Source organism: Rhinopithecus bieti, unplaced genomic scaffold (assembly GCF_001698545.2).
Source record: "Rhinopithecus bieti isolate Rb0 unplaced genomic scaffold, ASM169854v2 scaffold_5948, whole genome shotgun sequence".
Lineage (NCBI taxonomy): Eukaryota > Metazoa > Chordata > Mammalia > Primates > Cercopithecidae > Rhinopithecus > Rhinopithecus bieti.
Genome location: NW_016805422.1, coordinates 1631445 through 1642664, shown reverse-complemented (window position 1 = coordinate 1642664; position 11220 = coordinate 1631445). Strand labels below are relative to the sequence as shown.

The window sequence follows — 11220 nt, the reverse complement described above, 5'->3', positions numbered from 1 at the left end:
GGAGGCAGGTCTTGAAGTGGGAATGTTAGACCTTAATAGGGAGGAGTAGACTACTTTTGCAGGCCCAGGGGGTTCGGGGTACCGGGCTTGCAAGATTCTTAAATGCACTGACTCACATGTCTCATCCAAAGCCTCAGGGTTCCACTCCTTTCTACAAGGGTCTCACCTTTGTGGGATCTCCCCAGAAAGATTGCTGGGCCTGGGAATTCAAAATTCTCTGGAGTTCTGTTATTCTTATAATTAAATACTAGGAGCGATCTTTTTCCTTTTCCACTCTCCAGCACCAGGAGAGGATTTTTAAATGTTGCCCTGGAGGTCCTCTAAATTTTCAGACTTTAGCCTTAAATTGGTGGTTAACCACTGCATACATTGCACCCAGCAAGAATGCTGAGTTCCCACCCATCTCCAAGGGAAATAGGTCTCCATCTTGAGAGAGTTCTTTTTACTAATCCACATCCCAGTTATCGTCAAATAAGCTGATGGAGGTGGGGCCTGGAAGATTTATGTGTTAAAAATACTCCAGGTACAACCCTGCTGATATAAAACAAATCTTCACAGGTAAGACTGGGGAGTTGAAGAAACTGTACAATTATGTGGATTTTTTGGTACAGTATGTGTGACAATAAGAACAAAAAGTTAAAAAAAAAACAAAAACAGTCCAGTGATTGAATATATATGGGAGCAGAAAATCATTTCTTATGGAATATTCTATCCCAAATGCCTGTAACTTATTTTTTGCATTAACTTTGCTAAGTCACTAGGTAAAGGCATATATCATATATATCAGAAAAGTGGCTATGAAAATGCTTGATGATAAGATGTCAAAGAATTAAGAGAAAAACACTCTATTTTGAATAACATAGTAAAGAAAAGTAAGTTGACACTTTTTATTTAAACGTACACAGCACCTCAAAATAAAAAGAAACACATTGGAAAACACTTCTTATATTTGCTGAATCTCTTCATTAGCAAATTATTTGATGTACTCAAGTGAACCCACAAAATTGTTTACATGCAGAACAAAATAGACACAATCAGTAAAACACTTTGAATTTTAAAAATTGCTCTTTTGTTTCAGTAAATATTTGTTGATTGAATTTGGTTTGCCTTTATAAGCCCATGTTATGTGCAGTTTTTGCAAAATAAGTCAACACAAATATTTTGTGAGGGCCTATGCTTGTACACAGCACAGATTTTAATACAGTTTCTTGTTTGTTCCAAGCTGAATTTTTCAAACTTCAGCAATTCAGGTACTACCTTTATGACTTTTTACATATCTGCATTAGATTGTAGTATCACTAATATTTTATTTAAGGAAATTAACTTTATTTACTTAAATTTATGTTGAAGGAAAAGTATATATTACTAACAAATGAAAAAAAAAAGTATCACTTGCTGGAAGCAGAAAGTATTGACACATATAATTGTAATAAAAACAACCAAAACATTTGCCTGCTGGTGTTCTGAGGTTGAGGACTGTTCTTTTTGTTGTTGTTAAAGTGGGTAATTGAGGTGCTGGAGGTGCTAAAGATGTACAATCTTTAACTAACTCTTTTTTTCCCCTTGAAGTTAACTAGAAGGATTGAAAGAAAGGTAAAAAGGAAATATTATCACTATGTGGTACAATGTACTTTATTGTCATGTCTGAATGCTGAATAAAATGACTTTGGGAACATCAGAGATTTTGGAAATACCATTTAAAAGCATTTAATTTTGCTTTCTGACTTGGTTTGTGCCATTGTCATATATCAGTGCTACTATCCTGCATAGACTTTTACTCTATCTTAGAGAGAAAGGTATTTATCAAGCACCTATCTTTTACTACTTCAGAAGGCTCATATCTCTACATTTAATTTCTAGCCCCACGTGTGTCATCTAATACAAGGCAACTCAACTCCAGTTCTTCATCTTCGGACAAGACTCGTAGAATAAATTCAAGCTATGGCAGCAGTCAAATATGAGGAATCACTACCGTCTTTCTATTGGCACCTGCCATCATTATTTTATTCAATTTTGTTCTGGTCTTTTTAAGTAACTCTAGCTTGCCCATACAAACTCAAAGTAGTCACTCAGGCATTAGTAGGCTAGGATTCAGTCGGAACCACTCATACTTGTCTACTCTAATTTCTTGCTACTCCAAGTGTGGAAGCATTGCATTTACATGGGAGTTTGTTAGAAATGCAGATTCTCAGTGTCTCCCTCAGTCCTGCTGAATCAGAATCTGCATTTTAACAAGACCCCTCTCATTCCCTTGGTGATTTTTATGCATGTTGAGGTCTGACGGACACTGGTCAGCATCCTCCGTCTCCACTTCTCTGTTCATCCTGGTTTGTCAGCTACCCCTCTCTGCAGGCCCCTCCTTACCCTTGGACTTCTCCACCTCTTACTCAGTGGTCTTCAAACCTGGCTGCATGCTAGAATCACATGGTGAGTTTTATTTGTTTTTTACTTGTGATTGCTGGTCTCCACTTCCAGATGTTTTTTGTTCTGTTTTGTTTTAACTAGAAGTAGTGTCTAAGTTTTAATTGCCCTAGGTGATTCTAATGTGATGTCAATATTGATACATATTGTATGAATGGTTGGTTTGGACCCCTGGCATTGGCTCTCTGGCTTCACAAACCATTCTAATAGTAGGGTGTGTCTAACTTGACGTAACAAGTTAGGCCTAGTTGAACTTCCCTTGATGTCCTATATTAAGGACAAGTGATTCACAAGTCTCCCCCTCTGAACAATGTATGGGAAGAAACTCATGTAGCTAATGCAGCATTGGCAGTAACATTATACTTTTTCACTGCTCATCAAAACCAACTCTAAGAATATGTTTCAGTCTTAACAGATTTAAAATTTGTTTAGGGCTCATTCTCTGTCTAAAATTTTTAGATACATAAATGATATAGCTATCATAGAAACTGTAGACTTCAAGCCAAAAGGAAAGAATTTTGCCATTGTAAATTTTAGACATATCCATAATGTGTTCATATAACCTAAGAGTGGGAAAAAATCTGTTTAGGAGCAAACAAGAAAGTTTATTTTAGAACAATGTGCTTTATGTAAAGTGACTCCTAATATCCCATCTATTTATTTGTCCCCACTGCAGCTTGGATCTGACTATGCACTCAGATGAATTTGGTCTCCATTGGAGGCCTTTATAAAACATGTGCCACAGAAAGTGTCAGCCATGACCAAATGTCATACGTGCTGCTCCTGTCTCCCTCTACCGAATCAGTTACTCGTGCCTCTAGCTAAATTCCCATACATAGTTGTATAGACCCTTAGACTTACGGTTTTTGTCAATTTCTGCTTCGTCCCTCTTCTGGATTCCCGATGCTTTGTTCCACAGATTTTCATCCTGGGCCCCTAGAATAATAACAATGATCACTAATCGCTAGATGCTACTAAGAAAACACTAAATATCCAAATATCATCCTATTTTCTCTTCACAATAACCTTACTCTGATTTTACAGATGAGGAATCTGAGACATAGAGAGATTTATGTAACTTGTTGTATTCGTTCTGGCAGATTACACTGTGGTAACAAACAACTCTAAATTTCAGTTGCTAACAGGACAGGCTCATGATAAACATCAGTTGTAGGTCTATGGTTTGGTCCTGGCACTTCCCACAAAGTGCCTTTACTCTGAGATCTAGGCTGAAGGAGCTGACCCTCTCTGCAACATGCTCTTCTCATAGCAGGGGGAAAAGAACAATGAAAAAAATCATGGATTGGATCTTAAATATTCTTTTTGCACTTTTTTTTTTTTTAATCACTTTTGCTCATATTCACTTGTCTAAGCAAGTCATACGGCCAAGCCTGAAATTAGTGGCTGTAGGGGGAACTCCTGCCACAGGGAGGGACTCTGAAGAGATGACCCAGTAGAGAATAAAAGCTTGTATTTTAAACCAATCATACAGAGTTGCCCAGTCTCATAGTCAAAAAGAGGCAAAACTGGAGTTTGACTACAGCTCCGTTTAATTCTCAACCATTGCAATGATGCTTCCATTTTGCCTTTTTCACTTTGCTGATTTCAAGTATTGAACACCTAGCATGTCTAACTACACAGTCCTTCCATGCTCCTCACTGATTTAGCTGTTCTCCCTGAATATAACTTCTGGTCTGAATGAATTGACAAATATGTAGTCAATGTAGCTGAACTGCAGGTTCCTGCTTTCTGATCAGCTTGGTAAGGCCACGATAAGTGTGAGTCTGTTTTCCAGCTTCTGCTCTGCTCCACATATCAAATAAAGGTGCTCCCATCTTCAACATGATGGATACAGATAGCTTCTTTACTGTTGTAGGGAAATTCACAGGGACCAAATTTTAGCAGCGTGGCCTTAAACCCTGAAGAACCATATTTAAACTTGGACAAGAAACTTTTTAGGATGATTTCTAACCAGAAACAAATTGTGGTGGTTAAACATGCTCTACAGGAAGTCTTGTTTATTGCTGGTCTCAGGGAACTGAATTAGTGAGGTTCTGTCAACACTCTTGGATCATTTCAGAGGGGGTTAGCCCCTCCAAAATCTACCCACTCATATCATCTTTCACCACTCATAAAGAGAGGCCACAGACTTCAAGCTTCCTGTCTTTTTTTGCCAATGTAAGGAAGCTGCAGAATCTTTTATGCTTTATTTCCAAATAGAAAATATATTTTGCTATGACAAGATCCAGTTTTAATCATATATTAATGATCATGTGGGCTGAATTCTTCTCTTGTAGGCAGCAATGTGGACCCGTTTTTTAAATTAGCATTTGCAAAAGCTACCTTATAACTTAAAAGTTGACTTTGTTTTTTAAAGAATATTATTGGAAAAGAAAACAAACAGATAGTATAAAACTATCTTTATTACAATCTCTTTGCAGAGTATGACCTCATTGTATTGCCCTTTAAGAAACTGTGTTTACTTTCTCAAGTGTACACACCCAAACAGTCTCTGAGGGTTCATCTCTACAGTTAGCAATATACTAAGATTTATGGTCTATTAGAGACAGCGAAAGTAAGACAGAATTGTATAAGTAAAAGCATAATTTATAGAGTTTTAAACTTGAAACAAGGCTTCTTTCCAAAAAAGCAGTTATTTCCATGCTAACTTGCCTCCCAGTAAGCTCTTGTGCACACATTGGGATTGGATGGGATTGAATATTTCACAATATATTTTTTTCATTGGATAGTTGGTATATGTGAAATCATGATGAGGCATAAAAAATCACAATGTTTTTCAATGTTCTTTTCTATGCCTTTCAAATCTTAACAAAAAGGACATATTGGGGCCCCAAAACTAGAATAAGACTTTTATCAGAATGCAAGAATCATAATATAGGTGTTCTTCATATGTGCCTTCTATGAATTTTCATCATGTATTTTTGTGTAAATAAAATAGAGAAAATGAAAATTGGAAAATGTGGTTCTGACCAAAGAATTCTCTTCAATTTCCTCCAAATTTAAGGCTTCATTCTTACCCAATACTTAACAAAAAGCAGTGCCCATTTAGACTTGGCAATCGTGGCTTGACTCCTGTTGTAGCTTTATAATTTTCTGTACAAGTAGCAATCACTGCAGTAGTTTTGATTAAATGATTACCCATAGGCCTGCTCTTGAATGAAATGACAAATATTCACCGAAAAAATTCAAGCAGACACTGTAAACTCGGAAAATTTCTAGGATGAATGTGCTCCAAATGGCATTGTGTGTTAGAAATAGCAATGATCTACAACTCAAACTTTAGAATCTACTTTCTATAGAGGGAAGAAACTGGCTTTATTGACTGAAAATGATGGTGGGGGGGAGTTTTTAAAAATGTGATGTAAGGAAACAGTTTGGGGAACTCAACACGTTAAGTACTTGCAGAGAGTATGGTGGATGTGTGTAGGCTGACATGTATGTGTGGATGTGTGTAGGCTGATATGTATACCAGAGGAAAAAAAAAATCTTGAAAAGAGACACAGAAAGTCAGGGAATTGTGTCTTCCTCCTTTTCAGTTCCCATCACTCATTCTATTCGTTGTATAAGAACTTGTTTTCTTTGAACACCAACAAGAAAAAATGATTTAGGCATTCACATAAGAAAAACATCACAAATCTTATTTTAATTTCTATGACCTCATTGCTAAAACAATTGTATCTCTAAAGAGTAATACCCTGTGCCTTAGCTATATCATCTTCATTTCAATTTTTCATCCTTGCATGATGAGACACCAGCGGGGCAGATTCAAAATAGTCAAGCATAAAGAAGCTCTAGGCTACTTTCAAAATACATATTCACAACTTAAAAATAAACTTAACTTTTGCAAGTACTAGGTTTTAGAAACATACTCTATGTTTTACTTGGAAAAACAACAGTATTATTCAAATATCTAAGTATTGGATGGTTCTAGATACTTCTGTTTATTTCTTTTCAGTTGACAAATGAATATTATATATATTTATTGTATACAACATGAGGTTTTGATATATGTGTATGCATATTGTAGAATGACTAAATCAAGCTAATTGTTCTAGAGAGATTTTTGATCTTAGCAAATCCTAAAATGATGCTGATTGTAGATTAAGAGTTCAAAGGAATGCAGTGCATGGGGAATTAATTTATGCCACTGATATTGAAACAAATTATTTGCCTTTGAAGTTTGGGGGCTTTACTAATGCAAAGATAAAATATATGGGTTGCTACTTTATTTGCAAACCATAGAATAAACATTCACTTTGGGTTGAATGTAAAGTTTTCTTTCACTAAAGCATAATAACATTGGAAATTTATATAATGATACTCTATTAATAATTAAAAAAATAAACTCAACAGGTTTTAGGAGAGAAGCACCAAAGGACACAAATTTTCATTTTCACTTTGCCATTAACTTGCTGTGTGATTAAGTGTTGATTTCAGGTGAATGAACCTACCTCAGTTTTATTTCCAATCTACAATGGAAGACAGGGTCTTAAAAATTAGGACTCCCTGGCCGGGCGCGGTGGCTCAAGCCTGTAATCCCAGCACTTTGGGAGGCCGAGATGGGCGGATCACGAGGTCAGGAGATCGAGACCATCCTGGCTAACACGGTGAAACCCCGTCTCTACTAAAAAATACAAAAAAAAACTAGCCAGGCGAGGTGGCAGGCGCCTGTAGTCCCAGCTACTCGGGAGGCTGAGGCAGGAGAATGGCATAAACCCGGGAGGCAGAGCTTGCAGTGAGCTGAGATCCGGCCACTGCACTCCAGCCTGGGTGACAGAGCAAGACTTTTTCCGTCTCAAAAAAAAAAAAAAAAAAAAAAAAAATTAGGACTCCCCATGGTTAATTCTAGATATAATTTGGATTTTGTTACTGTAAGCCCTGTGTAGGCACAGTTGGGAATTAAACAGAGGCCTACAATCTCTATGAAAATAGAGTGTGTTAAATCAGCTAATTAAGAACGAATGGGAGATTTTCAGTACATCTTTTTTTAATGGCAGCAAGAAAGGCAAGGTCAAGAGTGTAGAAGATAAGGTAGGATTGGCAAGGGTCTGGCCAAGAATGGGAAGAAAAGAGAAGAGCTTCTCACAGATGTCACCATAGTCGTAAAGGAATGTCAGCAGAAGGATTTGCTGTAGACAATGGCCTTTCTTTTCTAACACTGGGGATGACTTAGAGCCTCTTGAGAACGGACAGTTTTAGTCCATGCGGCATCCAGCAGAGGATAGAGTACCAAAACTGCATGCTCACATTGACATAACCCTTGGAATTTACAAACCATGACCCCATGTTAGCCTAATGCTTCTTTTCAATATTTTAATGGCTGAAGCAGGGAATGAATGCAGTGGTTAAGCATATGGACTTTAGAGTCAGACAGTCCTAGGCTCAAATCCTGTTCCATCTTCTTGTCTGAACTGACTTTGGACAGTCCATTCCTTTAACAAAGATGTGTTGAATCTGCTATGCTATGCACTGGTAATAAATAAGTAAATGATGATTTTTAGATTGTGACAAGTGCTCTCAAAAATAGAATATGGTTATGAAAAGGACACTAATGGAGCCTGGCTAAATGGGATTGGGTTTTAGGAAAAACTACCCCTAGGAGGCAGCATTTGAGCTTAGACAGTTGAGAAGAAGGAGCCAGCCATGAAATGTCTATTGGAAGAAAGCTCCCAGAAGAAGAAGCAGCACATGCAAATGTCCTGTGGCAGGAAAGTGCTTACCTGGGCCAGGAAAAGCAATTCAGCTAATGTCCCTGAGTACTGTGAAAGAAGGAGAACATAGTGTGTGATGAATTCAAAGACGTAATTAGAGGCTAGGTCCTGTGGGGCTTATAAGACATGAGAGGACATTTAGATTAGACTTTTATCTATGCCATTAAGCCACTTTGTGGCAGGAGGGGTGGGCATTGCAAAGGGCATGACAGTATTTGTTTAACGATTTTAGGAGATCATCATTAATATTCCAACAAAGTAGATCAAAGAACAGTGAGAGTGGAGACAAAGATTCCAGTTCTGAGGCTATTTTAGTTTTTGAGATAAATAGCTTTCTAGTCTCAGTTTCTTACTTGTAAAATGGGAATAATAATAGGTACATCATAGGGTAGCTGTAAAAATAAAATGAGAAAAGATAAAAGAGCAAATACACAACTCTCACAAATAGTGAGCCTTCAATAAACAGAAGTTGTCATTGTCCTCCATATACACACAAGAAAACTGACTCTCTTAGAGGTTAAATGACATTGTCCAGGTCAGATAGTAAAAATACATAGATGGCTGGGGCTTGAATCCAAGTTGTAGAATTCCAAAATTAGTGTAAAAGTCTACATCCACATAGTTAGAAAAGGATAGAGTTCAATTCAACAATTGCTTCTGAGACACACAAAGAATGCAAGAACAGTTCAGGAGAGGTCATGTGATGAGAAGCAGCTTGTCACATGTGGCAAACTCTGAGTGATTTTGAATTATTGGTGTAAACAGCATATGAAGGAAGAAGGAGGAGTTGAGGTTGGGAGAAAAGGATCAGAGGTGAAATAATTACCAACAGGAAAGATACTACAGTTGAAAGTAAAAACTATGACTTCTATAGGCTGAAAATGAGTAGGATATCTAGACTGCCAGGGAGAATGGGGCAATAGTGTCATTGAGTAAGTAGGAATTGACAGACATTAAACATGCTAGTTGACTTATACTGCCTCATATGAGCCTGATAGCATTTGCGTGAGCACTCAGAGCACGTGGTGTACAAATGTGGAGATGGAAGCTTTGCTGGATTAAGTGCCTTGTTTAAGGCCACTCAGATGGCAAATAAAAGAACCAAGAGGAGAGCCCCGATTGTTTTCCTATAGTTCAAGCTCCATTTATTGTCTACATTTACATTATCCTATGTTCCCTGTGTAATAATGAAGATGGTTGAGAAAGAGCTAGAAGCAGAACAAAGCAGAAGAGGTGAATGACAGGACACTGAGGGCATGAAGGAAGATTTAAAGGGAAGGCAGAAAGAGGAGGATAGAAATCAGCATCTATCCAGATAATACTTGGATATAGGTTAATGTTGGGGAATTAGGAAGAGAAGAACATAGTGCCTGGAGGACAGTAGAGACAAAAAGACTTTAAGAAGTAGGAAAGGAGGGAGGGAGGAAGCGTGGGAAAGAAACTGGCAAAGGGGAAGAGGGAGAAGGCATGGGAGAAGAAAGGAGAGAAAAGCAGAAAGAGAAGGGATGATATATTGGCAAACAAGCTGTTGGGGAGATTACGGCTAGTATAAGCAGATGACTATGCCTGGGGAAAACATCTCTCTGAGTGGGAAAACAGGAATATGAAACTCTGAGTGGATAAGTACAAAGAACCGGTGATAATTCATAGCAGTTACAACAGTGGGGCTTACATGGTTTGGAGCTGGAGAAGACTGGAAGAAATTTTCCTCTCCATTGCTTCCTCTCTCTCGCAGCACTCAGGAACATGGGCTGAACTGTATCCTTTCTTGACATGATTATATTTCCTGAACCTCAAATAAGGACACATAACCTGATTTAAAATAAGAGAAAACTTTGCTGCTACCTCCACATAGGAAAGATAACCTTAAAAAATGTACTTAGTTGGCATTTTTAGAGCATTTTCATGATAATATGACTATAGTAATGAAGAATAGTTGAAATTGAGATATCTCAGAAATTCCAGAAAATGTGGTAACAACAATTAATCCTTTCTGAGTGCCAAGCATTGTTCCAAGAGTCATTCAATCCTCTCCACAACCCTGTGAAGTAAATTCTTTTATAAACTTTTATAAACTCCACGTAACAGATAAGAAATCAGTGGCACAGTGGGGTTGAGTAACTTTTCAAGGTCATAAAAATAGCAAATGGCAGAACTGGACCTGCATTTTGTGGTTTCCAACTACTACATGAAATTCCCAAAGGGCTTGATTACATTTCTTTTAGTTCTGTGTGATGGCAATGTTATCTCAAAAGAATTTTGGAACAGACAGGTTATGAGTTTTACAGTTTCTGTTAATTTAATCTACCATTTAAAATATTTATATACAGGTAAATAAAACATTAGGAACCACCAGATAATGTAGGCAAAGAGCTTTGAGATCTTCATAGGTTGCTGACATGAATAGTACTCACTCCCTCTTTCAAAATGAAAAATCTCTTGCCAAACAAAGGTGAAAAGTCCCAAGCCAAACACTAAAGTAGGTTGTATTTCTTTCTATGTTGCTTTATGAAATATTGGCAGCCAGACATATTTCTCAACCCTAGAAGACATAAATCTTTCCAAGGGAAACCAAATTTCTTTGGTTTGGCTGCCAAACTATGACTTCAGCCTTGAATCTCATCTCAGAAAACTGTAAACACCCTTTTCCTCCCCTGTGTTTAATTTCGAGCGTATCTTCCCTTCCCAAAGACCATCTTTCTTCCTTTTCAGTGGCTGTCTCTCACCCTATCTCATCCTGCGTGCCAACCTGTGAGTGCTGACCTGCTGAGAGATGGGCTGTCCAGGCCAGTTCAAGCCCTCTGCACCCCCACCTCATGCTCACACCCCTCTGTTCTTCTTTCCTTTACTTTATACATTTTTCTTTTTACTAACAGTTCTTAGCTTTCAATTCACATTCCATTGAGGGTTGACGATTTCACTCTGTAAGTTTTTTCCCTGGACCTGCTGCTGTCTCCTTTATCACAGTGCACCTTGACTTCCTACTTTGTGCCTATATGGCAAAAGGATTCACAGGTTTCATTTAAAAATAGTCTTAAATCACTTTTCCAGTAACCAAAGGCTAATT

The 11220-nt window shown here is 37.7% G+C and overlaps 1 long non-coding RNA gene across 1 annotated transcript; it reads right to left on the bottom strand.

Moving 5' to 3' along the window:
- Positions 1-1355: 1355 nt before the first annotated feature.
- On the bottom strand, positions 1356-9959 carry LOC108529843 (uncharacterized). Its single transcript, XR_001885695.1, has 3 exons — positions 9826-9959; positions 3283-3357; positions 1356-1573 (listed from the first exon to the last, which is right to left on the bottom strand). It is a non-coding gene; the product is annotated as an uncharacterized LOC108529843 (long non-coding RNA).
- Between the last annotated feature and the right edge of the window lie 1261 nt (positions 9960-11220).